Source organism: Notothenia rossii (genome assembly GCF_949606895.1).
Source record: "Notothenia rossii genome assembly, chromosome: 3".
Taxonomy (NCBI): domain Eukaryota; kingdom Metazoa; phylum Chordata; class Actinopteri; order Perciformes; family Nototheniidae; genus Notothenia; species Notothenia rossii.
In genome coordinates, this window is record NC_136901.1 from 90,698,233 (window position 1) to 90,711,388 (window position 13,156).

Sequence of the window (13,156 nt, forward strand, 5' to 3'; positions counted from 1 at the left end):
AACAAAGCACTTATATACTAATAAAGGGCTGGTTTATCTAAAGCCAGTTGAGTAGCACTTGAAATGTTTTGGCTCTTGAAACCTGATGTACTTATATGATTCTGTTTTGTATCTTCTTGGTCGAATGTACTTATTGTAAGTTGCTTTGGATAAAACCGTCAGTTAAATGTAATGTAATGGAATAAGAGGTCTTTAGAGGACAAGAACAAAACAACGCTGTTGACAAACTGCTGTCATCAGACTCGTAAAACACGTCTTTAAAACGATGTGATGGATGGGCCAGTCTTCAACATACAGAGAGACACTAACACAACACACAGAAAACTAGATATCAAAGTATGGCGTGGGCTGCAAAGTCAATTGTCCAGAAAAAGATTGAATATATCCATTTATATAAAAACACTAGGTTCTGCCTCTTGTTGCAGTTTTATCATTCCGAATTTCGCTTTTATCCAGAGCAACTTTCAATCAGTGCAATCATCATCACCAGAAACCTGTGAGGGCAATCGCTTGGTACTCATTAAAAAAAGAGATAATGTATGTCAGATGGATAGATGAAATATGTCAAATATAAACAATATAACAAATTCTGGATGTTTAAAATGTTCTTTAAAAAGGTCAAAAATACTGCAGTAGCAGGAATATAGGCTTATACTACGGGAACAAAGGCATACAGTATGATACATCATTTACAGATGTACAGAACATTGCAAATGTAATTTATGTTAGATTTCATTAGTCAAGGAGCAGTCAAAAGGAGGTCTTTTGCAGAAGGTGTGTATACTGGTATATAAGTATACATACATTTGTAAGGGCAGCTGCAGTACGTAGTAAAAGCAAAACATAAAAGGTAAAGGTGATTTGTAACGCAGCGCAAGTTTCTATACACGCGAAACTTGCACATTTTAGTCACATCTTAATCCATCCATCTCCATCTTCTCCCGCTTATCCGTGGTCGGGTCTCGGAGGTATCAGTTCCAGCAGAGAGCCCCAAACGTTCCTTTCCCCTCATCAACCAGCTCTGACTGGGGGGTCCCAAGGCGCTCCCAGGCCAGCGAAGAGATATAATCCCTCCACCTGGTTCTAGGTCTACCCCTCGGTCTCCTCCCAGCTGGACGTGCCTGGAACACCTCCCTAGGGAGGCGCCAAGGTGGCATCCTAACTAGGTGCCCGAACCACCTCAACTGGCTCCTTTCGACGCGAAGGAGGAGCGGTTCAACTCCGAGTCCCTCCAGGATGACTGAACTTCTCACCTTATCCCTAAGGGAGACACCAGCCACCCTGCGGAGAAAACCCATCTCGGCCGCTTGTACCCGCGATCTCGTTCTTTGGGTCATGACCCATCCTTCATGACCATAGGTGAGGGTAGGAACGCAAATGGCCCGGTAGACAGAGAGCTTTGCCTTCTGGCTCAGCTCCCTTTTCGTCACAACGGTGCGGTAAAGCGACTGCAGTACCGCTCCCGCTGCTCCGATTCTCCGACCCCTCTCACGCTCCATCGTTCCCTCACTCGAGATCAAGACCCCGAGGTACTTGAACTCCTTCACTTGGGGTAAGGACTCATTCCCTACTTAATCCTAAAATCTTTAATTCATCCTGCAGTGGCGAAAATGACAGTGTTATAACAGCAAGAGTAGTGCAGATTCATTCAAATGAGTAGACTTATATTATATAAAAAAGTAGGCACAATAAAAGTAAAAAAAAGGAAATAACAAATAAGTACACCATGGTAAAGAAAATGAAGTATACCAGTATATCAATAATAATAAATTATATTACATTACATTTCATTTTATCCAAAGCGACTTAAAATAAGTTCCAAAACCAAAAAGAATCAAACTCCGAACAACAAGGAAAGTGCAGAAAATGACCGTTTAAAAATATAGTAGTATAAAAACTCAAATGATTGGACATTTTTATCCACAAATTGCAGGAAGAGCAATCAGTGCCATTAATGCACCGCAGAAGAAGAAGAAAACTCCAGTTGAAGCTTTTCTTTTTGTTCATAACGTGACCAAGGTTACCGTCTCCTCGTGGCTTTCACACAGATCTGTACTTTTCGTCTGCTGTAATTCACTCGCGTTTCCATTGATTGACTTTGATTGAGTGCACAGAGACAGCCGAACAAAGATGAACTTTAAAATGTTAAGACCCTCGGAGATGATTAAGTCCAGAGTGCGCCCCATATTGTGCGTGGGCACCGCTCTCTGAGGATCTCCGCATAGAGTTCTACTGAAGGGCAACATATTCAAAAGAAGCACATTTATTTACATACATAACTGAAGTTAAGAGTCTTAAGATCAAAGCGGATTGTCCAACTAAGTTTCAATAAAAGACACAAGATCAAAGTGGTGCTTGTTTGATTTAATCCTTAATTTAAAACGATGTGCCGGCCAAAGACGTGGTATTTACTAAAGCTAAATTGAGGGTGTTATCAGCGGTCTTTGCCAATTTAAGAGGTTTTTTATTTGTTTGTGTAAACAGACTGTGGCTTACGAGTAATTGATATCAACTTTATACCGTTTCCCTTTCTGTGAGAAAGCTAGACATTACATGCTGGGTGACTCCTCCACTCTTCCCACTCCAAAGAAAGACACAGTGTGAATCTAAGCTAAAAAAATAGCAGTTTATTATAAACCTCGGAGATGAAACAAAAGTTCACTGGTATCCAACGCTGAACTTCCACAACGAACAGCTCAATTAAACACTAATGACATGGTTTTAAACTGAATAACAAGAGACAAAAGAACAGTAACAAACCAAGAGGGGTTTTCACTCCTATCAAACTAGGGTTGGGTGTTTGGCTCGACAAATATATTGAATGTTATCGTGCTTATTTAAAGGGTGGTGCATCTGGGAATGAGTTAGCATTTCGCAACTTCCAGTTCCCTAGTCAATGTTTTTTTTATTTGTGGTTAGACACCTGAAAAAAGGTCTGTATTTAGTTAACGTTTAACATATATCTACATTGTGACTTATGACTTAAAAAGCATCATGAATACCCCACACATGAATGTCCAAAGCCTCTATGTGTCATAAAAAAGTGGTTGCTAAATGAGACGACTAAACGTTATCAGGCCCAACATTAGCCGCCTTTAGCTTAGCGGTGGTGACGTGAAGTCATGTGACCGTGCTGTAGTTCCTTTTGATGTGAAGTCATGTGACCGTGCTGTAGTTCCTTTATAGCCCAACATTAGCCACCTTTAGCTTAGAGGTGGTGGCGTGAAGTCATGTGACCGTGCTGTAGTTTCTTTATAACCCAACATTAGCCACCTTTAGCTTAGTGGTGGTGGCGTGAAGTCATGTGACCGTGCTGTAGTTCCTTTATAGCCCAACATTAGCCACCTTTAGCTTCGAGGTGGTGGCGTGAAGTCATGTGACCGTGCTGTAGTTCCTTTATAACCCAACATTAGCCACCTTTAGCTTAGCGGTGGTGACGTGAAGTCATGTGACCGTGCTGTAGTTTCTTTAGAGCCTAACATTAGCCTCCTTTAGCTTAGCGGTGGTGACGTGAAGTCATGTGACCGTGCTGTAGTTCCTTTATAGCCCAACATTAGCCTCCTTTAGCTTAGTGGTGGTGACGTGAAGTCATGTGACCGTGCTGTAGTTCCTTTATAGCCCAACATTAGCCACCATTAGCTTAGCGGTTGTGACGTGAAGTCATGTGACCGTGCTGTAGTTTCTTTATAGCCCAACATTAGCCACCTTTAGCTTAGCGGTTGTGACGTGAAGTCATGTGACCGTGCTGTAGTTTCTTTATAGCCCAACATTAGCAGCCTTTAGCTTAGCGGCGGTGACGTAAAGTCATGTTACGTGCTGTAGTGCCTTTATAGCTTAACGTTAGAGTTTTATTTCTGCCGATTGCATTAACTTGGAAAAAAAAGTGGTGTTGATATATGAAGATTTTCCTACTGAAGAAAACTCATTGTGTTGGCCACAAAGCTTATTTTCAATTATAAGTGCTTCATATTAAAAACTAAAATATTTACCGAAAGGGTTTTGAAAGGGATGTATGGTTTAAAAAGTGAGGGAGTCTTTGTAAAGCCCCTTGAGGCAAATCTGTAATTTGCGATATTTGGCTATATTAAACAAATTGGAATTTCAAATATGATAACTTCATCTTGACAAATCCAGATGCAGCTATTCCATCCAACTTGCATTAGCTAACTGCTGCAGGCCTTATATTACGAAAACATTTTATTAACAAGTGACAAAGACTGGTCTGCATAATCTAACTTGTAACTAAGTGTAAAATAAACCATGCTGTAGGCCTACTTAAAAAATGAGTTAATTCAAATTTCAGATTCAATCAGATTCAACACACTGTATTTATACCCGTAGGGAAATTGTGTTTTGTGGCTTCATTTTGAGAATTACATTTAGCAAAAAAATGTTAAAATATGTATTTAAAATAAGAAGTTAAAGTAACAATAACATAGAATAACAATATTTATATCCAACATGTACATTACATTATATAAAGCTGTGTTTTAGCATTAATAAGATTATAAAGGGGAACAGTTTCAAATAGATGAACCCACTGTGAAGCTGCTCATAGTTTGTCCTTAATAATTGAGAGATTTAATGAATCATTTATTTGGGATGGCAAGGTAAAGGAAATGAAGGTTGACTTGAGGGACCCTGTGCACATCACGACATTATTAAAGTATAAGTCTCAATGTCTTCAAGTCATGTATAAGGCATGTTTGTCATTGCTTTTTATACTCAGCACTTAAAGGGAGCAAAAAATCCTCACAGGCGTTTCATTTCAAGGAGAGAAGAAGCTGCCGAGATCTTAATGGACTTTATCTTATAGCGGAGTTAAAGAACGTCCTTGTAATGTAGTCGTCATGTCAGCTATTGGTGCTTTTAGAGTGAAGACGCAGCCGTTAAAAGCGGCTCAGAGAAGAAGCTGCAATTAAACGGCGTGGGCTGACGAGGACAGAAACCCGACATGAAAAGGAGGAATGAAAGCAGAGAGGAGCTTAATCCATCAGAACTGGTACCTTTCAGCCTCGAAACACTCAGCCTGTCAACCTGCCCTCAGAGCGAATCGCCTGATTGGACGGCTCTTTTAAAAAAATCAGGAGTCTGTGATTATTCACTATCATTTAGTGGAAAAGACAAAAGCCTCCAGGCAGTTTTATTTCAAGATTACGACAAGGTAAATTGTAGTTCAGAGCCTCACGCTGAAACGTCTCTGCGGGTTTGAACAGTTTTGACACTTCCCGGGAAAAGAAAAAAGAGAGTGGCAGCAGTCCTTAAATACTGACAGGTGAAATAACTGGAGTAACTAGTGTGTGTGTGTGTGTGTGTGTGTGTGTGTGTGTGTGTGTGTGTGTGTGTGTGTGTGTGTGTGTGTGTGTGTGTGTGTGTGTGTGTGTGCGTGTGTGTGCGTGTGTGTGTGCGTGTGTGTGTGTGTGTGTGTGTGTGTGTGTGTGTGTGTGTGTGTGTGTGTGTGTGTGTGTGTGTGTGTGTTGCAGTAGGTTCCTCTGATGGTCGCTCCGATCAGCTCATCTGCCTCTGTGAATAACCACAACAAAGATCTATTCGTACTTCTGAGCTTACATGTGCAGTTTTGAGTGCATCCTAATGCCAAATACAGCAAAATGAACGATGCCTATACCCGGATGGTACACTCATAAAGTTAAAAATGTTTTGAAGAATGAACACTGGACACTACTTTGGCTCTCAAGTCGGCTAACGTTACCGAAGTTGCACGACTAGCCATGATTGCTGTTGCTCAGACAAAAAGGTATACATGCTTTTTTATGTCAGTATTTAATAAACGTATCATAACACTGGTGTCGCAAAGAAGCCACTGTTAATTGTATCAGTGTAATTAGCAGTCTGTAATTATTTTTCTATGGCGTACATTGACGTTTGCTAACTAACTTGCAAAATAACAGCAGGGATTGTCAAATCCAGTGATGGCTCAGCAGCCGTTTGCAATTTGAGAAAAAACAAAACGGTTGAAATTCACACAGTGTTCATAACTTTCCAAACTGTAGGACATGGCAGTGCTGCAGAAATGAATCCTTAAACCTCGAAAATAGTTCGTTTTTCACAACTCCTTGTTCCCACGTTTCGAAGTAAGCGTTTTTTGTCAGAAGCTTCATTGTATCGTCACGCCAAACATTAGCCCTTACCTTAGAGCAGGGGTGTCAAACTCAAGGCCCAGGGGCCAAACCCGGCCCGCGACTTAATTTGATGTGGCCCTGCAAGAGCTTGCAAATAATATAATACGTTTATTTTACGGTTACATGCCGCTTTACAGAAGCACGTTGCCAATCAACTACACGTCCCACAATGCATCTCATTTTGTGACATGCGCACTGAAGAGACTTGCAATTATTTGCCCTAGACTTTTGCCTTCAGACGTAGTTAATTATGAAGTTATTACCCCATCCGATAATAATCCAATTCAGAGGCAATTATGTAATATAATACATTATGTTATATATATTATATATTGATATAGTCTTAAAGTTACAACTGGCCCTTTGAGTGCAACCATACTGCTAATGTGGCCCGCAATGAAATTGAGTTTGACACCCCTGCCCTTATGTTATCTGTTTACTTTTGATTGCATTTAGTATCATAAATGTGTGTTTGTGACAGAGCTTATTTTCAGCAAAATACTGAAATCCAAAGGGGAAAACCATTTTTTTTCTCCAAGGGACCCCTATTGCTTTCTTGCCACAAGAAATGAACACAGTGGTGATGCATGCTTTTAAGAATGAAGCCTGACAATAATTTTCAGACTGTTATGCACTTATGTCAGTAATTATATGTTATTTGCAGGTCAAAATACATGTGAACCTTAAGGTAAGAGCTGGGCTTAATTGTTCAAAAATAAGCACATGTAAGGAATAACACAATGGATGTGGAGTTCATGGAAACCATCAGTGTGTTCAAGTCATGGTGTAATGGAGTTTAGAAGAGTTTGCGACATTTACAACCAAAGAGCAGACAGCTCGCCAGCTGCAGAAACACCAGGTAGAGAGACTGAGAGTGTGTATGTGTGTGTGTGTGTGTGTGTGTGTGTGTGTGTGTGTGTGTGTGTGTGTGTGTGTGTGTGTGTGTGTGTGTGTGTGTGTGTGTGTGTGTGTGTGTGTCACTCTAATTGGCAGAACCTGCTGTCAATCACAAAGCAAGAAGGGTGGTCACACCTGACTTCACAGGCTTGATTGACAGGCCCAGGGGACCAATCACAGAGGCAGGCGGGCTTCAGACCACCTGGAGGACGACTCTCTCTCCCCTCCACGTCTGTTCATGCAGGTGAACTTTTCAAACATCCCTCCATCCTTTTACACTCTTTATGGATGAGTGGAGGAGTCGAAAGGAAAATAAAAAGAGATGATGGGGAGGGTCTGGTGGACGGAGAGATGCTTTAAATGAGATCCTCTACTTTCTTATAAGGCTCTTACAGTAATGCAGCTGTAATGGCTTTTGTGTGTGTGTGTGTGTGTGTGTGTGTGTGTGTGTGTGTGTGTGTGTGTGTGTGTGTGTGTGTGTGTGTGTGTGTGTGTGTGTGTGTGTGTGTGTGTGTGTGTGTGTGTGTGTGTGTGTGTGTGTGTGTGTGTGTGTTTAGAGGTTAAGGAAGTCTGTAGTACTTAGTTTGATGCATTCACTCTCTTTTTGACAGACATTGATTAACCAGCTTTTTGTTTGAGACATTGTTCCATAAAAACGGAATAATCAGATAGTTGGATGGATGGATGCTGTAAAAAGCTGTAAAAAGCTGTTATTGATGATGAAATACACCATCGCCTCAGCTGTGCGGGTGGGGCTTTCTCAAGGCTAAGGAAGAGAGTCTTTGAGAACCGTGACCTCCAAGCAAAGACCAAAATCCTGGTCTATAAAGCTGTGGTGCTCCCCACTCTTCTGTATGGATCAGAGGCCTGGATAACATACAGCAGGCACTTAAAGGCACTTGAGGCATACCATCAGAGATCCTCAGGATTGGCTGGGAGGATCGGCACACTAACACCAGCGTCCTGGTAGGGCTGGGCGATTTGGCCTAAAAATAAAATCTCGATTTATTTTCTAACTAATGGACAATTTTCGATTTAAACCTCGATTTTTTTCAGTTTTTTACTGTTTTTTTCCAAACAAACCAGACCAAGGCAACATTTAAATACATATTTTCTTTATTAACACTATAAAAATAAATGAGATTACCAAGTAGTCTAGGCCTACTCTATGTGAACAAATCAGTTGTTCAAGAATAAAACAAATACAAATAAAAACAGCACCACTTGGCTGTCAAAGTGCAAAGATGTTTTTTAAATCAAACTGAAAAAAAAATCTCTTGTAGGCCATCCCTGAAAAAACTTGTAAAATGAAATACAACAAATAATTTCGGGCAGAGCTGCAGATCGGGTAGTCACAGGCATTGTGGCTGAGTTTTGTGCGCGTTCGAGAAGGGTCTAGCTGCGGCGGCGGACAGTACACAACACTACACGACACTACACGACACGACACGCCCACCTGACACGACACTACGGTGGCTGAGAGGCACCATAGTATAATATTTTAGGAATGATGAATTACAGCAAACATGTGCAATATATCCATTATTACAGCTCCGTGGGCTGGCAGTAAGGCGATATGGTCCGTTTTTATTGTGCATCCATGGGTAAAGAGAAACTCATGTAGTACTGAACACGTAACATGAACGTGCCGGGCAGTGCGGTCCCGTGGGTTAGATGCGCGTTCATAATGCTGAGGGAAATAACTCTCAGAATAACGTTATTAGCACATTGTACAACTTGAGGAACTAATGTTTTTAATAAGGGCTATACAAACGTTCATACTGGGTAGTTTATTTAGTTAAAAAAAATATTATCCAATGAGTTACAGACCACTCTTTCCCGATGTAAGTCAATGGGAAAAAGTGTTTCCGGGCCCAGCAACCTAAAGGAAGTGTAGTACCGCCGTTTGGCCACAACGACCCTTCTCAGCCACCGTAGTGTCGTGTCAGGTGGGCGTGTCGTGTAGTGTCGTGAAGTGTTGTGTACTGTCCGCGGCCGCAGCTAGACCATATTGGCGCGTTCTGGAAAGTGAGAGAGTAAGCTACTACGGAGTCCCTTAAAGCAAAACAAATCTGCGGAGTCTAGAAATGTTTTTAAATCGCGATTTTTTGGTTCAGACATTTCACAAACCGTAGGAAAGTAAAAATGCAAATTAATCGTTAAAACCGAAAAAATCGCCCAGCCCTACGTCCTGGAGGAGGCTGACATTCCCACCATCACTGCCAACATTGCCCAAAACCAGCTCAGATGGACTGGCCATGTAATCCGCATGACTGACTCTCGCCTCCCAAAACAATTCCTTTATTCCCAGCTTGTTAAAGGGAAACGGGCCCCTGAAGGCCAAAAGAAGAGGTAGCCTACAAAGATAACATAAGAACAAACCTAAAGAAGTGCCACATAGACCTAAAAGCTTGGGAAGACATGGCAACAGACAGGGCGACCTGGAGAAACCTTATCCGTGAGGGTGCTGCATATACAATGATGACCTCTGCCATGCTGCACAAGACAAGCACAGACTCAGGAAGGAGAGATCAACCACCAAACAGGTCCAACCCAAACCCTCCACCACTGCATTCCCCTGTCCACACTGCACAAGGATAATCTGGTCCAGAATCGGCCTCTATGCCCACCTGAAGACCCACAAGGACCAAGCAGGAGGACAGTCATACTCGACTACGAGTGACCGCCGATGATGATGGTGTGTGTGTGTGTGTGTGTGTGTGTGTGTGTGTGTGTGTGTGTGTGTGTGTGTGTGTGTGTGTGTGTGTGTGTGTGTGTGTGTGTGCGTGCGTGCGTGCGTGCGTGCGTGCGTGCGTGCGTGCGTGCGTGCGTGCGTGCGTGCGTGCGTGCGTGCGTGCGTGCGTGCGTGCGTGCGTGCGTGCGTGCGTGCGTGCGTGTGTGTGTTTAGAGGTTAAGGAAGTCTGTAGTACTTAGTTTGATGCATTCACTCTCAGTTTGACAGACATTGATTAACCAGCTTTTTATTTTAGACATTGTTCCATAAATGGATGGATAGAGAGATAGATAGATAGATAGATAGATAGATAGATAGATAGATAGATAGATAGATAGATAGATAGATAGATAGATGGGAACTACATACTGCATTCAGATAAGCAAGCAGGCAATAGGTCATTTTGTCAATATACTGTATGTTGGATGACAGAAACTGAACTTGGTAAGTCAATAAGTGATTGAGTATAGTATAAAAAGTTGGCTGGTCAGACTCCATACTAAAACAAATGTATTTTTTGTCTTAGTAATAATACTTCCAGAAGGTTTGACAAAGGTCCACAGTGTTATAAAAACAATTCAAACAAGAGACTGAATTGCATAAACGTCTACGCTATTTAGCTAGCAAGCGAACATTAGCTAACTCCTTAAGAGCATAGCTAGCCTTAGCAATTAATTAAGCAATCTTACTCTGAATTATTATCTAATATTTAACACAGATGAACTAATAATCAAAGCATTCATGAAAAGACACCATTTTATTGCAGATCTGTCAAAGAAATATATCAGATCACACAAAGAGCTCTAAAGGTTATAATTAATCGCTTTTGAGTGTTTGTTACTGTGATGGAGCCAGAATCAATGTTATGATGCTGGAGTGAAAATCTGAAAAAGTATCAGCAACACAGTTTCACAGCAGGAAACTCATGGAGATACAGCTACACCTATAATCACAATTTGTTCAATTAATTGATCATCTGTTTCTATAATGACCACAATAGTAATACAATTCATGCTTTATAGGAGTAATTCATATATACACACACACACACACACACACACACACACACACACACACACACACACACACACACACACACGCACACACACAAACACTCACACTGACAAGCTGCAGGCCTGAGTGGGAGGAACAGACTGGTTTTCTTCTGTAAAGCAGATTAGCGACAGGAAAAATGGAAATTGGATTAACAAGGGAAAACTTCCAGTGCATGCATCCACACACACACACACACACACACACACACACACACACACACACACACACACACACACACACACACACACACACACACACACACACACACACACACACACACACACACACACACACACACCACCCCTTTGTTTCCATCAACACAGTGTTATGGTTGTTCTGTATTCTGCACTCCCTTCTCAATAACTATAACAGCAAGGCAAACTTCCAGTACATTTTTTCTATAGCTCAGTTTTTTGTAGCATTTAGAAAGTGTGTGGGGTCTTGACTAAGTCACGTTGTCCATAGGTCACATTAAATAATCATAACAAAAACATTTTAAAAACATAAATCAAATGCAAGGATGAAACTATGCAATCATTTGAATATACTGCACTATATGCTATTCTATACTACACTTATATAAAATAAAGAAGAAGTCTTTTTTTGTGTATTTAGCGTCTTTACCATTTGATGCCTTATAGGTGTTTAACAATGTTACATGAAGACACGTGGTGCAACAATACTGTACTGCTTTTTAAACATAATCAAAAGAAATATCAAAGGAAAATGATATTATAAAATAAGAAAAGTTCTGTTTGTCTTCCTGGTTGTCCATCTTATTTTCAGACCCACTTTCCTAAACAAAAGTTTCCATCATTTAATTTTCAGCTCTGAGCCTCCTGTGTATCATTAAAATATAAATTACCATAACAGGCAGCGCAGTAGAAAAAAAGAAGTGCCAGAGAGTGATGAAGCAGCAGCAGTTGATTAAAAATTAATGGCAAACAATAGTTGGTAATAAACTATAAATTGCATGTTATTAAAAAAAGTGGGTTTTTCTTTTATTATTTACTATCAAGGCGTCAGCAGTGGACCATCTTCAGACGTCCGCCTCCACCTTCTGACACATTATTAATATGCATTAATGCTGTGTGAAAACTCAACGTTTAATTTGCCGTGGAGTAATTGGAAGGAGCGATAGTGTTCAGTCTCGGCAGATCCATTAAACAGAAGTCATTTGTACAGGTATGCATATGAATTATAGGTATTCAACCCGCGCTGCGACGTCTGTGGAATCACAATGTTATTGTTTTGACGGCGAGAGAAGAACAAAGACAGGCGGTCAAAAGTAATTTATTAATTTTGACTGTTTAAGAGAATTAAACAGATACAACAATAGAGCTAATCAACAATCTGAGTTCCTCAAGCGACAAACATCACTGTTTAGAGTTAAAGCCAGAACTGAAGTCTTTAGAAAATACATTTTCTTGAGTGCACTTTAGGAAGGAATTCAGTAAACAGTAATTTTACCCGGCAGTCTACCAGGATCAGTTGTTTGGGTTATTGTGTGACTTCAGGGCTCCCTCGTCTTGAAGTAAATGCTGTTTTGAATTTGTTTTTGGTAAGATGTCTTAAATAAAGTCTATGATAAGCTTACAAAATATTCCCTTTTTGTTATACGACATAAAATCATCAGTAAATGCCCCGCTGGGGGAAAATGTAGCGTTTATGTGTCTTAACAAAAGCGATTGCACACCTAAGTGTCTAAATCACGGGTGGATCGAGAGAACTTGTTGAATAAAAAGTTGCTCAGTAGTGCAAGAAGCCCAAAATGGATCAAATGTAGATTAAGAAAGTACCCGGATCATTCCATGGCCCCACAGACTAGAGCACGTTCTCTTGAGTTTTCCTTATCTGCCGGTCTCGGATCAGTCAAAGGAAGATAGAGGGAATTAAACTCTGGATTTTGATTTTTGGCATATTTTATTACTTTGAGACCCTGAATATGTTTGGGCCCAAAGACGTCAAGGTTTTGGTAGGAGGTAGAATGTAGAATTTAGGAGGTAGGAAAGGAGGTAGAAGTTAGGATTTCTGAGGTAGGAGATAGGAAAGGAGGTAGGAGGTAGAAGGTAGGATTTAGGAGGTAGGAAAGGAGGTAGAAGGTAGAAGGTAGGATTTAAGAGGTAGGAAAGGAGGTATGAAAGGAGGTAGAAGGTAGGATTGCAGAGGTAGGAAAGGAGGTAGAAGGTAGAAGGTAGGATTTAAGAGGTGGGAAAGGAGGTATGAAAGGAGGTAGGAGGTAGAACTTACAGTACTGCCATTTGGCCTCTACGAAAATTTGCTTCAATAGCCACCACACTTCCTGGGGGGCTTGGTCTTGATGACACAA